Source organism: Eubalaena glacialis, chromosome 3, assembly GCF_028564815.1.
Source record: "Eubalaena glacialis isolate mEubGla1 chromosome 3, mEubGla1.1.hap2.+ XY, whole genome shotgun sequence".
NCBI lineage: Eukaryota > Metazoa > Chordata > Mammalia > Artiodactyla > Balaenidae > Eubalaena > Eubalaena glacialis.
The window spans coordinates 22674296-22694161 of NC_083718.1; the positions used below are offsets into that span (position 1 = coordinate 22674296).

The window sequence follows — 19866 nt, forward strand, 5'->3', positions numbered from 1 at the left end:
GCCTAGTCCTGCAACGGGAGCAGGAAGGAAAACATAGTTCCCGTGCGTTACCAAGTGTGCTTTCGTTCCACTGTCTTGTCCATCCCTTCCTGTGTGCCAGCAGTTCTGGCTAGATCTCTGGGGGTTTTGACTTAATGATCTAAAATTCTTTTTTATTTTTTTTAAGAGGTCAGCTTTTTATTGAACATAATACAAAGGAGATTTAATCAAAAAGACCAAAGCCTATGCCATCGTCAGACTCCTCAGAGCCTTCTTTTTTTGCTCCCATTTTGTCCTCCATCGGGGCAGGACCTCCTTCTGGGCAGAGCCACCAGCCCTATGTTGCAGATAAGCGTCTTGATGTTGACACTGGCCAGGGCCTTTGCAAACAAACCTGGCCAGAAAGGTTCGACATTCACACTGGCTGCTTTAATGAGGGCGTTGATCATACCCTACGTTAGTGGCACCTCATCCTCGTGCAGGATAAGGGTTGGGTAGATGCAGGTGAGCTCGGAGACGGAGGCTGTGGAGGGGTGTGTGCCAAGCGGGCGGCTGCCAGGTGCAGTGAGCACCAGAAATGAGGGCCTCACTTCAACACTGCCTTAGCTTCCTTGGAAAGATCAGGCATTTTAGCAGAAGCTGAGGAAAGGGCCCATCTAAATTCTAATATGAAACACTAAGGTTTAAATCCAAAGTAAAAATGCACTTACTTATTCATTCTGCAGGTACTTGGCCAGGCACTGCGTTAGGCAGAGAGGATGCAAAGACAAATCATGGTCCCCAGTTAAGGAGCTGATGCTCTAGTGCTGGGATATGCAAATGGAATCAGAATTCAGTAATAAAGCCATTTGGGCTTCCCTGGTGGCGCAGTGGTTAAGAATCTGCCCGCCAATGCAGGGGACACGGGTTCGAGCCCTGGTCCAGGAAGATCCCACATGCCGCGGAGCAACTAAGCCTGTGTGCCACAACTACTGAGCCTGCGCTCTAGAGCCCGTGAGCCACAACTACTGAGCCTGCGTGCCACAACTACTGAAGCCCGCGCACCTAGAGCCCGTGCTCCGCAACAAGAGAAGCCACCGCAATGAGAAGCCCGCGCACCACAACAAAGAGTAGCCCCTGCTCGCCGCAACTAGAGAAAGCCCGCGCACAGCAACGAAGACCCAATGCAGCCAAAAATAAATACAATAAATAAAATTAAAAAAAAGCCATTTGCAGCAACATGGATGGACCCAGAGATTATCATACTAAGTGAAGTAAGTCAGAGAAAGACAAACATCATATTATATCACTTATATGTGGAATCTAATTAAAAAATGATACAAATGGAACTTCCCTGGTGGTCCAGTGGCTAAGAATCCACCTTCCAATGCAGGGGATGTGGGTTCGATCCCTAGTCAGGGAACTAAGATCCCACATGCCGCAGAGCAACTAAGCCCGTGCACCACAACTAGAGAGAAGCCCGTGTGCTACAATGAAAGATCCCGCGTGCCGCGATTAAGACCCGACACAGCCAAAAGTAAATAAATAAATAAATAAATAAATTTAAATAAATAAAAATTGTGAATCACTTTGTTGTATACCTGAAACTTACATGATATTAAAAAAAATAATACAAATGAACTTTTCTACAAAACAGAAAGACTCACAGATCTCGAAATAAAATTTGTGGTTACCAAAGGGGAAACGTGAGGGGAAGCAATAAATTAGGAGATTGGGATTAACATACACACACTACTATATATAAAATAGATGACTAACAAGGAGCTACTGTATAGCACAGGGAACTCTACTCAATACTCTGTAATGACCTATATGGGAAAAGAATCACTTTCCTGTACACCTGAAACGTACACGACATTGTAAGTCAACTGTACTCCCATAAAAATTTTAAAAAAAGAAAGAATTCAGTAACAAAGGACTCAGTGCCTTACACGGGAGAGTCACGATGTGGCTGGAACTGAATGGAGGGCACACAACAGTATCGTTGTTCAGTGTCTGAACTCTGCCAGTCCCCAGAGGCTCGCATTTTAATCCGTGTTGGCCTGGGGAGAGAGATCCCATACCCCACGTGTTCACACGAAGACACGGAGGTTCCGAGAGATCAGCGTGAGGGTGTGTGCTGTGAGCCGCAGGGCCGTCCACGCCTGTGCTCTTGCTGTTCCACTGGCCCAGCTGACGCGGAAGCTTCTTGGCTTGGATAAGGAAGGAAATGTGTTATTTCTTGTCTTCTTCGGAAAACTCTCCAGGAGCCTTAGTCATTTGAAATGAAGCAAGGGTAGTCTAATCCTAGGGCCGGGAAGGCCCTGAAAAAACTTTACCCTCGGAAACCCAACAGCACTAAACCCCTGAGACCGTCTCGGCGTATCTGATTCTGAGATAGGACAAGGATGAGGGTGGTACCTGCAACGGGGGCTCAGAGTGGAGGAGAGGTGGCAGCAGAGGCCTGAAGACATCAAAGCCAGAGATCCCCACTGGGCTGAGGGGTGAGGTCTGCGATGGGGATTAGCAAAAAAGGGTGTGGTGACAACCCAGGGAGGGTCCCCGTTGGAAAAAGGAGCAGGATTTGACAACAGAAGGATGTGCAGGTCAGAGCATGCTGGTACTTTTTGGTTGGAAAACTGATGACATGGTAGAGGAAGAAGAAGAATGGGGAGCGTCATCTGAAAATGGAGTTCGTTTTTGCCGAATTTAATCCAAATTGGCAGATGCTTCATAAAGCAAATAACTGGACCCAGCAGAGGGGAAGCTTTCAGATGCTGACAAGTGAATGCATCACTGCCGCTCAGAAGGTAGCTGCTATAACAGGCGTGTGTGAACTGGCACACGAAGATCGAAAGGAAGGGGTCCGAGGGGGTCTGGGGCACACACTTAGAATTTTCTTCAAAAGGCAGAACCCAAAGAAACCCAAGCAGCATTTCTAGAGTTAAGAGTGGATTACGTGGACTTCCCTGCTGGCACAGTGGTTAAGAATCCACCTGCCAATGCAGGGGACATGGGTTTGATCCCTGGTCTGGGAAGATCCCACATGCCGCGGAGCAACTAAGCCCGCAAGCCACAACTACTGAGCCTGTGCACCACAACTACTGAGCCGGCGCGCCTGGAGCCCGTGCTCCGCAACAATAGAAACCACCGCAAGGAGAAGCCCGTGCGCTGCAAACGAAGAGTAGCCCCTGCTCGCCACAACTAGAGAAAGCCCGTGTGCAGCAATGAAGACCCAAACACAGCAAAAAAAAAAAGAAAAAAAGACTGGATTACGTGTTACCAGGCACACATCCCTGTATTTGTAATCCTCAGCAAAGGCACAGAATTGTTGCATAGTGAAATGACCTGGAGGAATTGAGTTGCCCTCAATGTTGGGTTCTAAATCCTTGTAGGTCAGCAATTCGCTAATCCAAGGGGGGCCACTAATATTCCTCCCCTGTGAGGTTATTATGCAAGGCTGCTGGAACAGGCCCTCGGACCCAGAGTAACCCTTCATTGGTCAAAAAGGGAAGGGGATAGTCCTTTGTTTCGCAGTGGTTGAAGCCTCCAATTTCCCTCCCACTTATTAGCTGAGATTTTTTTGGCACATGGAGGTTAGGGTTGAGGTTTCCGGCCCCCTGAACAGCAGTCTCCGATCTTAGCCATAACCACACATCTTTTTTTTTACAATTTTGCAAGCAAATTTTATTTATTTATTTTTAAAATTTTTATTGGAGTATAGTTGATTTAATAACCACACGTCTTGACAACTGGTTTCCCCTCCAGGCTGGGCCTTAAGCGTGCCAGAAAGTGGTTCTTTTCTGCTGTTGTCTTGAGTGAAAGCACTTTCCTATCACCTTTCCACGCTTTGTCATGTCTGCTTCAGCGCTGACAATGAAAGCGCTGGCCTAACCAGTCAGGCTTCTAAACCCTGCGTGTCCCCTTGGTTCCGTGCACACCCGACCAAGTGCCCCCGCTGGGGTCGCTGCTTTCTCCTCACAGGTTCATAAATAAATCCGGTAGCTCACCCACTGCACTCTACTTTAAGGACTTTTAGAGTTGAAAACAACTGCAGATTCTAATTCAAACTCTGCCATCCCTCGATTTCATAAAAGCAATTTTTTCATCTCCAGCTACCTTCTCAAAAACAGATAAATAAAAGCAAGAGGATTCACCAAAAATCAACTCTGAATGACAGATTCATCAAATTCCTGAAGATTTCATTCTTTCCCTTCAGAGTACCTCATTCCCTCTGGGGCCCCAGCCCAGGGCCACCAGACAAGCTGGATCTAAAGCAGTTTGACCAGAGCTGTTTGTTTCCAACAGAGGGAGGAGCTGGGCCAGAGGAAAGGGCAAAAGTCAAATTCCAAAAACCTCCTTAGTCCTTTGGGAACTGAGTTGGCATTTAGCTAACTGATCTAGAGTCCCTGATTCTCTTCCTTTGTAGAGTCAGGAGATTTCTCCAACTATGTGTGAGATTCCTCCGCCCCTGAGCTCTCAGGCCAGGCTCCCTGGGAGGCGCCTGGGTGGGCTCCGATGGTCTCACTCATCCCTTTGATCCCTTTGTTGTCTCCTTTCTTAAAGGATCAGAGATAAGAGTGATCATAGGGACTTCCCTGGTGGTGCAGTGGTTAAGAATCCGCCTGCCAATGCAGGGGACATGGGTTCCGGCCCTGGTCCGGGAAGATACCACATGCCAAGGAGCAACTAAGCCTGTGTGCCACAACTACTGAGCCTGCTCTCTAGAGCCCGTGAGCCACAAATTTTTATTGGGGTGTAGTTGATTTAATAACCACACGTCTGAGCCCACGTGCCACAACTACTGAAGCCCGCAAGCCTAGAGCCTGTGCTCCGCAACAAGAGAAGCCACCGCAATGAGAAGCCCGCGCACCGCAACAAAGAGTAGCCTCCGCTCGCTGCAAGTAGAGAAAGCCTGCGCGCAGCAACGAAGACCCAACACAGCCAAAAATAAATTAATTAATTAAACAAAAAAAGAGTGATCATGTATTAGGAAAGTCACTGTCTTCTTTCTTTCTTTCTTTCTTTTTTAAAATAAAAACCCTACACCCTGACAAGAATGGTTGAGTTTTTTTTTTTAATATTTGTTTATTTATTTGGTTGCTCCAGGTCTTAGTTGCAGCACGTGGGCACCTTAATTGCTGCTCACGGGCTCCTTAGTTGTGGTATGCGAACTCTTGGTTGCAGCATGCATGTGGGATCTAGTTCCCTGACCAGGGATAGAACCCGGGTCCCCTGCATTGGGAATTTGGAGTCTTACTTAACCACTGTGCCACCAGAGAAGTCCCAGTGTCTTATTTCAATTTAGTATCATTATTTCCTTTTAAATCTCACAATGTAAAGTCGGTAATCTTACTTCCATTTACAGGAGGAGGAAACAGAGAATCAAAGAAGTTAGGTAACTTGCTTCAGGCTAGCCAGCTTTTTATCTCCCAGAACCCAGACCTTAAGTAGCTTGTTCCCAAGCCCAAGCCCTAGCGCACACAGCGTGAGGCTTCATGACTGAAGTTACTTACTTATCTCTGAAGAACCTCTGTTTGTTCGTGTGTGAAGCAAGGGTGTGGGGCTACAGTGCCATCCAGTTTGGAATCCTGGGGTCTCTGAATGCTCTACCACAAAGGCTGAAACCCACCCACTCCCCAGTCCCCTCCCCATATTCCAGGGAGAAACACCTAACGATGCCACAAGCTGTCTCTGCAACCAGCTCAGGCCCATGGTTGAACTTCTAGGGAAAAGTGACATTGCTCCAGACACATTTGGACCTGCCTGTCCTGAGGGTTACCCTGTAAACGTTTACTGAGTAAACTCATAATGTAAGCACAGGTATAGGAAGAATTTAATCTACTTCACAGAATTGTACGGTAAGAAGCCAAACTATTTCTGAGGACGAAAGAGCGATAAACCTACTTGTTCCCAGAAAATCCTAACTGGGGGGCTGACAATATTGACGGGGGTCCTGCCATGTGCCAGGCACTGGGCTGTTGCCTGGGCTGGTCTCTTCATGCCCTGTTAATCTTCCCGTTGGTAACAGCCTCATTTCGCAGCCAAGAAAACAAATGAATAGGAAAGAATAAGTAACTTGTCTAAAGCCACAGTCAACTCAAATCCAGTGTCTAAATTCAAAGTCCACGACTTTTGCATTTGGACTTACAATGAACATTTTTCTTGAATTCAGAGCTCCTAATTAGTGTAACATGTGAAGATTTTTTAAAGATAATATCAATTCCAACACTCCCAGGAATTTGGACAGCAGGCCCAGCGACAGGGTGGCACCCAAAAGGGTGGGAGTGGGGGTGGGTGGCATAGCCTGTAACCCCCTCAAGTTATTTCCACATTTGACTGGGCCACGGGGTGCTTAAGTGGAAGTCAGAACAGGAGCCTGTGGCCTGGAGCTCACATGTAACCACACATTTTTCAGAGCTATCTCAGAAGCTATGGTTTTCCAAATAATGCAACCCTGTAAAGCCCAGTTTAGATACTCCAGTTGCCATCTTAGCAAAAGGAGGCAAAACCTGGGCCCAGTTTGCCAACAAGAAAGGAAGGTGACAGCGGGATGCTCTGAGCTCCTCAAAATGGCAACTCCTCCTGAACAGGAGGACAATTGGCAGCTACTTACTAAGCCTCAGCTGTAAAACCTAGTCGCCAGGGTCCCAGGGATGGATTGTGGAGATGAAATATTTAAGGCACTGTCATGGGGAGGGTTTTGGTTGTGATGACGTCCACTGCCCCTGGGAACATCAAGGTGCTGATGGGTCATTTGGAACAGTGCCAGAAACCAAAGGCGATGTCACAACTGTTCCAAACCATAGCAGTTAACGTTTGCTACCTCAAACTGTGGTCTGCCACTTGGGTTTTGTACAGAATTTTTTTTTTTAATTGTAGTAAAATCCACATAACAAAATTTACCTTCTTAACCATTCTTAAGTAGTATTAAGTACATTCACATTGCTGTACAACCAATCTCCACAACCGTTTCATCTTACAGAGCTGAAAGTCTGTACCCATTGAACAAGTCACCCTCCGCCAGCCCCCGGCATCTGTCATTCTACTTTCTGTCTCTATGAGTTTGACTTGAGTGGTTTTCTCTTTTCAGCAAAACTCGTCACTGGGTATGTCAATCCACACCACCAGCATTCCACAGCAGACCTGTCTCAGACTAGAGTAACAAAAGCAGGTAATAATTAGAGAGGGAGCCACACCCATCCCCAGCTTCAGGTGAGGGCAGCTTTCAACACCCTGACTCACTCCCCCTTTGCAGCTGGGGTTTATTAAGTAGCTGCCAATTGCCCTCCTGGAAGGGGTGCCACAGCTTCGGAGCCGCTGTTGGGCAACCGCAATTGTGTTTCTATCATTAGCCAACACGGGGGAGCTGAAGCTGGGTCCTGGTTATTCAGGGATCTCCGCACTTAGCGCAGCTCGTGTCGAGACGATTTGGTTCCTAACGACCTGATCTGAATAGATACTTGTCGTGGGACTCGAATGGGCACATGAAACTGGGTTTTCAAAACACAGCTTCTGGGCTTCCCTGGTGGCACAGTGGTTGAGAATCCGCCTGCCAATGCAGGGGACACGGGTTCGAGCCCTGGTCTGGGAGGATCCCACATGCCGCGGAGCAACTAGGCCCGTGAGCCACAATTACTGAGCCTGCGCGTCTGGAGCCTGTGCTCCGCAACAAGAGAGGCCGCGACAGTGAGAGGCCCGCGCACCGCGATGAAGAGCGGCCCCCGCTTGCCGCAACTGGAGAAATCCCTCGCACAGAAACGAAGACCCAACACAGCCATAAATAAATAAAATTAAAAAAAAAAAAAGAAATTGAAAATTGTATTAAAAAAAAAACAGCTTCCTGTGAGTGTGTGTGTGGGGACGTGTCAGGCCGCAGGGGTGAAAAGGGAGGAAGGAGGCGGCCTCTCCCCACAGGGGCCCTCACCCCACCTCCCACGTGACTCGCATACCTGCGGACACACAGCACACACACGCACGCACGCACACACACACAGGCACGCAGGATCTCCAGGCTTCCGCTGCCTCTCCCGTGCCTGCGCTGCAGCCACAGCGGGCTTCCTTTCGTTCCCTGTGCCCCCGGGCCCACTCTCCTGGGGGGGCCTCTGCGGTCGTCGTGTCCCGCCTCCCTGCACCGGGCCGCCCCCCAACGCTAAGCCGCGTCCCTGCATGGCCAACGCCTTCTCAGCACCCAGGTCCCGCCTCAGATGCCATCTCTTTAAAGAGGCCTTTCCTTACCAACTGCCTGCTTCTGAGTGTCCCCAAAACGGACCCAGAAACAAGAATTTGGTGCAAGCCACTTATTTGGAAGGTGGTCCCAGGAGCACGACGAGGAGATGGGGAAATAAGTCAGATAAAGGTCACCTCGGTGCTGCGGCTCCTGAGACTGGACGGACCACACCGCAGAACGTCCCACCAGTGGTTACGGGGTGTCTGCCTTAGAGTAATTCAAGAAGCCCTCGATGTCTTCGGCGTGTTTTTCTGCATCTGCACTTACGATAAAAGATCTTTTAAAAAGTCCCTCTGAGGGAGGAGGAGGCTGAGGTGTACATTCACCAGCTCCTGTTCCTCTCTGGCTGGTGGCTTCTCCTGAGGCCACTTCTAGGCTGCTGGGGGTGGGGGCAGAGGAAGCCCTTGAGAGATCCAGGAGGGCTTCTGCAAAAGGGGGACTGGGACCTCCAGAGTGGGTGGAGAGGACAGGAAGGGCACTGATGGGTCTGCTGTGCCCCTCGCCACACAGTTCGCCACCCACATCCCAGGGGTAGAGCTGCTGCCACGCTGAAGAAGCTTACACCCCAGAGCCCCCTGCTGGCACAGGCCCCCTGCAAGCCCTGGAGGAGCCCTAGCCTTGTGTTGGGGGTTGAATCGTGTCCCCCCAAAAAGACACATTGAAGTCCTAGCGCCCATACCTCAGAATTGGACCTTATTGGACATAGGGTCATTGCGGATGTGATTAGCCAAGATGAGGTCATGCTGGCGGGGGGAGGGATAAATTGGGACTTTGGGACTGACATATACACACTACTATATATAAAATAGATGACCAACAAGGACCTACGGTATAGCATAGGGAACTCTGCTCAATATTCTGTAATAACCTAAATGGGAAAAGAATTTGAAAAAGAATAGATACATGTATATGTAAAACTGAATGACTTTGCTGTACACCTGAAACTAACACAACATTGTTAATCAACTATACTTCAACATAAAATAAAAATTAAAAAAATAAAAAAGACAAGATCATGCTGGAGGAGTGGGCCCCTGATCCAACAAGACTTATAAGAAGATGTCAACACAGGGAGAATGCCATGTGAAGGTGAGGATGGGGTGGTGCATCATCTACCAGCCAAGGAATGACTGGAGAGAGGCCTGGAACGCATGCGCCCTCAGAGCCCTCTGAAGGAACCAACTCTGCCGACACCTTGGATTTCTAGCCTCCAGAACTGTGAGAGAATTGTTGAGGCTCCCAGTTTGTGATACTTTGTTATGGCAGCCCTGGGAAACTAATAGCCCATGTATTCTTTTTCTAAAAGAGGGTCCCCAAATAAGCTTCAGGCTCCACAAAACTGGGATCTGCCCTTGCCCATTTCCCTTATTTTCTTCCTAGTACATCTCTCTACCGGAAATCATCCTATCCAGATATTTGTTCAGTTCAGTCATGAACCATCACATGGGCTTTGTGAGAGCAGGGGCCGTATTTGTCTGTTTGCCACCGTGTCCCCAGCTCTCCGACAGAGCCTGGAAGTGCTCACTAAACTTTTGCTGAGTAATAAGTATTTAACTGGCTTCCAAGGGGGTTTGGATACATGGAGCACGGCATTGTTACCGAAACAAACTTGGGTCTGCTCACCCAATAAAGCCAATATGCTGACACTGGGTTGTGGTGAAGGAAAGTACGCATTTACTGCTGGGCTCCAAGCAAGGAGTCCAAGTGGCTAGTGCTTAAAAGGCCCACACTCCCTGAAGGCTATCAGGAAAGGTTTTTAGACAGGATAAGGGGGGGTTGGGGTGGGGTGCATGATCAGCTTGTGGACATTCTTCTGATGGGTTGGTGGTGAGGTCATCAGGAGGCAACATCATCCACCTTCTGGTTCTGGGGTCTGCGTGCTTGAGGGCAGCATACAGTTAACTTCTTCCACCTGGTGGGGATTTCAGTATCTGCAAAACAGCTCAAAGGACATGGCTCAGAATATTATCTATAGCCCTTGAGGAGAAACTAAAGATCCCTGACTTTGTTTAGTGGCTAAACTATTATTTTGTCTTGCTTGACTGTTTTCCTTTGCTTCTGCAGTTTCTCACTTCTCTGATTAAATTTATTCATTAGAACTCAGGGAAGGCCTAGGAGGATAAAGTTTTTCTATAAACAAGAGCCAGGCAGAGGACATGGGTGGGAGGGGTCTGTCCCAGAAAGGCCAGCATAAGGCAGACAATCCTAGAATGGAGTCCAGAGAAGCTGGTTGGCAGCCCTCACTTTACAGACCTTTCAAAAGTCATCCTTTCTTGATGAGGGTTGGTTCACAAAATCATTCAGGGTTGGTGGACCTGGCATGGTGCTATGGACTGAATGTTTGTGTCCCCTTGAGATTGATGTGTTGAAGCCCTAACCCCCAATGTGATGGCACTAGGAGGTGGGGCCTTTGAGAGGTATTAAGTTTATTTTATTTTATTTTTCTTTCTTTCTTTCTTTCTTTCTTTCTTTCTTTCTTTCTTTATTTTTGGCTGTGTTGGGTCTTCGTTGCTGTGCGCGGGCTTTCTCTAGTTGCAGCGAGTGGGGGCTACTCTTCGCTGCGGTGTGCGGGCTTCTCAATGCGGTGGCTTCTCTTGTTGTGGAGCACGGGCTCTAGGCGTGCAGGCTTCAGTAGTTGTGGCACACGGGCTTCAGTAGTTGTGGCTCACGAGCTTAGTTGCTCTGCGGCATGTGGGATCTTCCCAGGCCAGGGCTCGAACCCGTGTCCCCTGCATTGGCAGGCAGATTCTCAACCACTGTGCCACCAGGGAAGTCCGAGAGGTATAAGGTTTAGATGAGGTCATGAGGTGGGTGTGGGGAGCCTTCATGATGCAATTAGCGCCCTTATGAGGGGAGACACCAGAGCTTCCTCTCTCCACTCACACTGAAGAGGTCATGTGAGCACATGGTGAGGTGGTGACTGCTACAAGCCGAGAGAGGAGGTGTCAGCCTGAAACCTACCTTGCCGGCACCTTGGTCTTGGACTTCCAGCCTCCAGCACTGTGAGAAATAAGTGTCTATTGTTTAAGCCCCCCAGTTGGTGCTATTTTGTTAAGGCAGCCAGAGCTGACTGAGAAAGATGGTATCAAGTAGTTCATGTAAGAAACATCTTAGATATTTTTTAAACTGACTGCAAGGAAGGTGATTTAAAAAAAAGAAACTTAGGGCAACTTGGGTTACCTATCCAGCATGCTGTGTTAACGATCAGACCTCACCTGGAGTCTTGGGTCTAGCTCTAAGAGAGAAAAGCTTTCCAACAATCAGAATGGCCTCAGAAAGGCCTGGGCCGGCCTGCAAAGCAATGAGGTGCCCCTCTCTGCAGGGGCTTCTTAAGAGATGGTGCCTCCCAGTAAGAGACAGAGCGAAAGGATTCTGGTCCCAGGGCCTTGGAGTCAGGTGTCGCCAGGGGGCCCTTTTGATCTCGCAGAGGCAGCAGTGAGTGGTGGCATGAAGTGAGATCTTAGTTCCCTGCCCAGGAACTGAACCTGGGTAGCCTGGATGAAAACCAGGAATCCTAGCCACCATAACCCCTGGCTCCTGCCCCCAGTGAAAAATGCATTTCTCACGAGGCAAAAACTGTAAAAACAGATACAAAGTTTATTATTAGAGACATAGCACAACCACAAGTGGGAGAGCACACAGAGAAACAGTTTGTTTACTTAAGACAGAAGCAGGGCACAGTTGCCCACCCGGAGAGCAAGGGTGTGGGCGTCCTCCCTAATGAGGAGGAACGCAGTAAAGAGGCAGTGAAGTCGTCTATATAGGGCAGTTCTGCCGGCTCTTTGTTTACCTTTGGCCAATTATCTGGTTTCTTTTTCCACACCTAATCTGCCTCAGGACCCTCTCCAACATGCACGCGCAACTTTTTTCCAAGATGGATTACAGCCCAGAGGCCTATGTGATGGCCTTAACATCACATATTATGGGGTGGTGCCCCTTCCTTTTTGCCCCCAAGGAGCCTTTCTGTGCATGTGCAATGTTTCCCTTGCCCCAAGGATGGGAAATGTATGACCTCTTGATCTTTTAACAGGGTTTAGTCCCTCTCTATCCTTGCCATAAAAAGGTCCAATGTCTGGTTATTTACCCTATTTCTGTTGCTGGTAAATATGTAGTCCTGGAGCCCGTTTGTCTCTTGCTTCAGGAAATGTAAACAGGGGGCTGGTAATGAATGTCCGGCCTGGAGCCCATCTTCTTCTCACCCCAGAAGTGTGAACAGGAGGCCAGTTGTAAGTGTCTAGCCTGGAGCCCATCAATCTCCTGCCTCACTTTCCCCTTGGGGAGTCATTCCTTGTAGGAATGAAGGTGGGTCACTGGGACAGGACCCCAAAAAGGCCTGCTTTATGGGGAAGTAATGTTAACATCTGACCAGGGACAAAAATCACCCCAATCCATCTGATGAGAAAAAATCTTAGAGGCAGATATTTGACAGCTGTTAATAGTGGTAGTCTCTGAAAAGCAAGATTAGGGATGACTCATATACCTTTTTGCTGCCTTTCTGTAAATGTCTACAAATTCCTTTAGCAACAGAAAAATAAATGAACAAAGTTATCCACACGTGTATTAAATGGCTCTCCCATAGCAAAGTTGGTCATTCTATCCTGGCTCCTCACTTAATCCTTTTTTGTGCCAACGGATAGCCAGCACTCAAGAGTACTTAAGTCCTCTCTCCTTTCCTGAGTCACCGTTTTTTTGCCCTGTGACAACGCTTGGGGCGTTATTTAAACCCTAGACCTTTAAACTTTCCATAATTGTGCTTTGTTTCCTTAAAGAAAGGGGTTTTCAGTGGATAAGACTTGCCCAACTCTGCCTCTCTCTAGCCATGGGCAAGTTTCTTTATTTGCAAACTGAGGATAAACAGTCACACATCCCTCCCAGGGCTACAGTGAGAAGTGAATGAGTTAAAATGTGGGAAGGCTGGCAGCTCACAGCCACTGTCTCTCAGCCTCGAGGTAATGACCCGTGAGGCCACCGGGAGTGCAGGTGTGATGGCTCTGCACGGCCCCTCCTCTGCAGAGGTTAGGGGTCATCAATGTCACAGATGGAGCTTGGGACAGGAGCAATGCTGCGACGCCCTGCCCTGGAGAGTGAGGAGGACAGAGGCAAGACCAGACCACCAACCTGGCCTGTTATGGGGCTTGAACGTACCTGCGGGTCTGCCGGTCAACCTGGAAGAGTCTGACCAGGTGTCATGGATCTGATGAAGAGGCTGGTAGAACATGAAGGGACAGTGGCACAGCAAGGAGTAGATGGCTTTGACTGACGGACATTTAGGTTCTGTGGTCTCGTGGGGCAGAGCACCCTCTCCCCCAAAGGCTACCTGCCTCTCTTTTGCTCCTTGTCCCCGCCCACCCCCCCATGTAAAATAACCACCGAGCCACAGACCCAGGCACAGCTCTCGCCAGCCCTTTCCCTCCTTTTTCTTCACAGCACTTACCACTTGTTCTATTTGATGTGTGTGTGCATAACATACACATACCTGGACTTACTGACTCTGCCCTTTTCTTCTCCCCATGCCCTCCCTCACCGTGGGAGGGGGAGACGCCCTTGGGGGAGGGACTTGAGTTTTGCTCTGAGCTGTACTGTCCGCAACTAGCACTGAACCTGCTCACAGTTGCCAGTCAAGAAATATTTGTTGAATGAATTAATGAAATCTCTCCTTCCACTTACATTACTGCTTTTCAGTTTCTGATTTCAAGTTACGAGTGGACTATGGACTGCAAACTACTATATCTACTGTGCCCTGATGCTGATTAAAAAAAAAAATCAATCTTTAGACTCACCTGAAATGAACTTGACTTGATTTTCATCTGGCATCTGAACCTGTTACAGGTCCCAAGTGAGAACAAATTTAGCATCCTTCAAGATTTGAGACCTCACGTAAATCCCAAAGTCTTTCCTTTCTTCCAGCTTTGTCACACACTAAGCAGTGGGAAGGAGGGTTCCTGGCATTTGTCCCTCATCCCCTTTGCTGCTAATCATGCTGTGCTCCCTTCCCGGATCAGCCTCTTGACCTCAAATGCCTCTACTGCTCTCCTGCAGGGATAAAAGGAGCCTGTGACGTTCCACTGGGGCAAATTTTAATTGTCGTGTGTCAGCTCATCCCACAGCCAGCTGCTTGGACTTGGCTGCAGGGGAAGGAAAGGAAGGAGGGGGGAAAGTGTGGCACCAAAGCTGTCACTGGGCTAATAACTCTCCAAAGACTTCACCTTGAGAACGAGGGTGGCAGGCACATCTGGACTGCACCTGATCTCCAGGGCGGCCTCGTTTGCTCAGTCAAGATCATCAGGAAGCCAGCGTTGGCAGATCTCGCTTTTGCTTTCTCTCTCTTTTTTTCAACGTGACTGAGGCTTTAGCTGGTCATGTAATTTACCTTAGTACAGCATGCAATATAGTCAATATTATTATAATTTTGTATGGTGACAGATGCTTACTAGACATTGTGGTGGTCAATTCATAATGCATATAAATGTCAAAGCACTATGTTGTACACCTAAAACTAATATAATACTGTATGTCAACTATATTTCAATAAAAGAAAAAAATCACCTGGGGAAATTTAATGAGCTGCAGCTCCCCAAGCCCCATCCAGGAACTCTGATTCAACAGGTCTGCAGTGAGGCCCAGGTAGCATTTAAAAAAAAAATTTTATTGAAGTTGAATTACAATGTTGTGTCAATTTCTCTGTACAGCAAAGTGATTTAGTTATATATATATATATATATATATTCTTTTTCATATTCTTTTCCATTATGGTTTGTCACAGGATATTGAATATAGTTCCCTGTGCTACACAGTAGGACCTTGTTGTTTATCCATCTATGTATGACAGTTTGCATCTGTTAACCCCAATCTTCCAATCCTTCCCTTCCCCACTCTCCCCACCCTTGGCAACCACAAGTCTGTTCTCTATGTCTGTGAGTCTGTTTCATTTTCGCAGATATGCTCATTTGTGTTGTATTTTAGATTCCACATATAAGTGATATCATATGGTATTTTGTCTTTCTCTTTCTGACCTTCTTTGCTTAGTATGACAATCTCTAGGTCCATCCATGTTGCTGCAAATGGCATTATTTCATTCTTTTTTATGGCTGAGTAATATTCCATTGTATACATGTACCACATTTTCTTTATCCATTCATCTGTCAATGGACATTTAGGTTGTTTCCATGTTTTGGCTATTGTAAATACTGCTGCTATGAACACAGGGGTGCATGTATCATTTTGAATTATAGTTTTGTCAGGATATATGCCCAGGACTGGGATTGCTGGATCATATGGCAACTCCCATTTTTAGTTTTTTGAGGAACTGCCATACTGTATTCCATAGTGGCTGTACCAATTTACATTCCTACCAACAGTGTAAGAGGGGTCCCTTTTCTCCACACCCTCTCCAGCATTTATTATTTGTAGACTTTTTAATGATGGCCATTCTGTCCAGTGTGAGGTGGTACCTCATTATTGTTTTGATTTGCATTTCTGTAATAATTAGCGATGAGCATCTTTTCATGTGCCTATTGGCCATCTGTATGTCTTCTTTGGAGAAATGTCTATTTAGGTCTTCTGCACATTTTTTGATTGGGTCATTTGAGTTTTTTTGTTACTGAATTGTATGAGCTGTTCGTATATATTGGAAATTAAGCCCTTGTCGGTTGCAACATTTGCAAATATTTTCTCCCAGTCCATAGGTTGTCCTTCACTTTGTTTATGGTTTCCTTTGCTGTGCAAAAGCTTGTAAGTTTGATTAGGTCCCATTTGTTTATTTTTGCTTTCATGTCTATTGACTCGGGAGACTGCCAGGTAGCATATTTTTAAGAGTCTCAGTTGATTCTTGTGTCATCCAGAGTTGAGAAATCCTGACAGAGGATTCAAAGGCCTTTTGTAGCATTACGATTCAATAGTCTTGAGAAGGAGACTAAAAGTAAACTGTAGGTAATATTTTGCAAGATAAAACACATGCTAATGCTGCTGGATAACCTGAGATCCCCTGCGATGTGGAGAAATACCCATTGTTCTCTAGGATTCAAAAGCATTTGAAAAGCACAATGCAAACACTGGCTTCTGATTATGCCTAAGGAGGGATGTGAGCATACTCTAAGGTTTCTAGAGTTAAACATTTGCCCATTTTCTTAAATCTTTTACTTCCGAGGCTGGGCAATACGATAGCTATTTCTTTGCCTCCACCCTATCCATTTAAAAATCGCTATTTAAAATATACATGGACAGGACTTTCCCTGGTGGTTCAGTGGTTAAGACTCTGCGCTTCCATTGCAGGGGGCGCGGGTTCGTTCCCTGGTCAGGGAAGTTCTGCATGCCGTGTGGTGCGATCAAAAATAAATAAATAAATAAATAAAGTCTTGTCTGTCAGAACATCAGTTTACTGAGTGGCAACTGTGTAGAGAGGTTTCTGATACTAGTTGCTTGAGTTCAAAGAAAAAAATGTTATTCACTATTTAATAAAGATTATTATTATTACAACTCACACTAGTTAATGATTTAGAAGGCATTTTGGTAGTTCCCCAGGGGACATGACACAGAAGTCCATCTCCTGCCCCCAAAGCCGGTAGGATGTAGGAGAAGGACAAAGTCTTTAGAGTTAAGACAGTCTCGGGTTTGAATTTCCAGATGCCACTTAGCTGTGTGGCAAGACAAGTTGTTCAACCTCTCTGAGCCTCAGTTTTCTCAAATATAAAGTGAAGATACTATATGTCTCAGTTTTAATGTATTAGTAAAGATACAGTTTGTAAGTCCACCTTCCTCTTCTTCCCCCATCCCATGCCACCAGCAATAATAACAAAGCCTGTGACATTTTGTGTGTCAAGGCACAGATGCTCCAAACCTGTGCTGTGCAAGGTGCAAAATTAAAGTGGCACAAATAATGTCATTTTAAATAAATGAATCTAAGCTGGACTACAAACTGAGTTTGGCAATAAAGGGTCAGAGAATCTGAATGCTGCTTCAACATCCAAGTTCTAAGTGAGCTGAGAGTAATAAAGGAGGCAGCTGGGAAAAAGCAGATATGAAGTAGATGCTCAAAAAGTATTTGTTGAATTAATTAATTTGTTTCTGACCCCTTTTCAGATAGGGCTTTTTTATTTGAAAAACAGACTTCGTTATACATATGCTGCAAAACAGGGCTTCTACAGTTCCCTAAATTAAGCTATTTCCGTCACCAGGCATCTTCACTTCTAAAGGCCTCGATTATTGTGAAACTCATTTAGCTTTCTGCATTATTAGTTTTGAGAAAGTTCAAGCTAGCAAAACCTCCTGGAGTAAGTAAGACCCATTGTCTATTTACCAGGCTCACTCACAGTTAGCCAGAGTAGAAGAGCAGGTTTTCCTGTCTGTGCAAAGATGGTAATTAGAATTTCGATTGTAATAAATATACATTATCTCCTCTTTCAAACTTTCTGCTTTAGAGAGAGAATGCTTGTGTGGGCCAAGCTCTTAGAACCAGTTTCTTTTGAATGCCTTGAGCACATTCAGGGGCTCCTTAGCCACGGAGAAGTATTGCTAAAAGGACTTCTGATCAGCAATAACCAAATGCCTGAGGAAGCCCCACCTCCAAAGCTTTGCTGATTTCTCTTCAGAGAGCCATGAGCTGCGAAGTTCAAGTTTGGCAGATTCCTGGGGTGGAAACAACACAAAATCTCCAGCAAATCTCCCCTATGTTAGCTGTGCTTTGTGCCATAGAGCAAAGTGATTCAATTGTGCTATGAAAAAGTTACTTTGTTCTTATTATGTGTCAAGTGCTATAATGCAAAAATGAATTAAGGACTCTGCCATTGAGCATCTAGTACTTAAGCAGAGAGTGTTTAACGGCCACAGTCCAGGTCAGCACGGTCTGAGCAGAAAGTGGAGGGAGGGCTTGGGCAAGGCTTCTCACGATGGGTATTTCAAGCCCAGAAGTGGGTCTTGTGTTTGGGTGGAGGGAGGAGGTGGGTAATGGGAACACCGTGAGCCAGGGCTGAGATGTGAAAGAACATGGTGTTCCACTGGAATGGCAATATACCCAGTGAGGGGAGAGGGGGCAGGACAGGTGCCAAAGGTGGATTGATGTCAGATTACAAAGGCCCATGCATAATTAGACCAATGTGTTTAGGCCACAGGAGGATGCTAAGCTGAGAAGTGACGTGATTAATTAGTATCTTTTGAAGGCAACCCTGGTTTTATTGTATAAGAGATTGGAATAGGAGATTAAATAGTAGGCCAAAGTAAACGTATGAAAGGCGATGACAGCTTGAGCTAGGTCAGTGTCTGTGAGAATAAATACATCTAAATAATAAATGCCTGATCACTGATCAGAAGAACTGAAGATGCCTTCCACCTTCCTAGCTTGGGTGATGAGGACTGTGGGAGACAGAGCAGATGTTCAGATAGAGGGGAGGGAAGCTAAGGAGCTGTCGAGTTTCTCCCTCCTGAGACTTACTGTATGTGGTCTTGGAAAATAGAACGTCCTTGGCTGTGATGTAACGTGGACTGCTTATCTCCACACCTAAGAAAGAGTTCTTTGGAACAAACTTTGCTGAATTCCTCCCTCCCTCCCCCTCTCAGGGGCAAGGCCTACCTGGCAGTGGAACCAGATTGCATGGCCAACATGCCATCTAAGGAAACATTCCAGAAGGCAGCATTGGTCCAGACAACCTCGATGACTGCAGGCATCTTTGAAGCTCGTATTCTCCCAGGAAGAGAGAATGATATTAGTGTTGGGCTAATTTAAATAACAAAATTCCGCTCCCACTCACCTCTTCAACCTTATTTTCTCACCACTGACCAGACGGGAGGACAGCATGAGCAAAACACCTGGTGTTTTAGGGGAAAAAGAAAGAGAAAAGAGTGGCTGGCTTATCCTCAAGTATACTGGGCTCTATGCACCTCTTTATTTTTAAGTGACCCACGTTTTCAATATTGATACTCTTATTGTTTTAAATTTTTGAAATGTTTATTATAAATAAAATCAGATGAAGAATCATGAATTACAGAAAAAATTTTCATAAGTTTTTAAAAAACCTTTTTTTAAAATAAATTTATTTTATTTATTTTTGGCTGCGTTGGGTCTTTGTTGCTGCGCGTGGGCTTTCTCTAGTTGCAGCGAGTGGGGGCTACTCTTGGTTGCGGTGTGCAGGCTTCTTGTTGCGGTGGCTTCTCTTGTTGCGCAGCACAGGCTCTAGGCACGTGGGCTCAGTAGTTGTGGCTCACGGGCTTAGCTGCTCCGCGGCACGTGGGATCTTCCCAGACCAGGGCTCGAACCCGTGTCCCCTGCGTTGGCAGGCAGGTTCTTAACCACTGTGCCACCAGGGAAGCCCTAAAAAAACTTTTTAACTGAAGTGAACATACTTATAGAAAAGAGCTATGACAAGCACACGGTGCAATGAATTATCAGTAAGAAAACACATGCATGAAGCCACCGCCAGATCAAGGAGGGTGTGGCCAGCATCCCAGAGGCCGCCCCACTTGATGCTCCTTCCAGGCACTGCCCTCCAATAGTAACCATCAACCTGACTTCTAATGGTATCGATCAGTTGCCTTTTTGAATTTTATACATTAATAAGTAGAATCGCACAAGATGATTTCAAGACTGGCTTCTCTCAATATCTGTGAGAATCACCCGTGTTGTTGCATATAGTTCATCATTGCTGTGTAGTATTCTAGTGCATGAAAACACCATGTTTATCCATTCT

General features: G+C 46.5%; 1 pseudogene; it reads right to left on the reverse strand.

Annotated features, from left to right (window-relative positions):
• Positions 1 to 202: 202 nt before the first annotated feature.
• On the reverse strand, positions 203 to 18847 carry LOC133086919 (large ribosomal subunit protein P1-like; annotated as a pseudogene).
• Positions 18848 to 19866: the final 1019 nt, after the last annotated feature.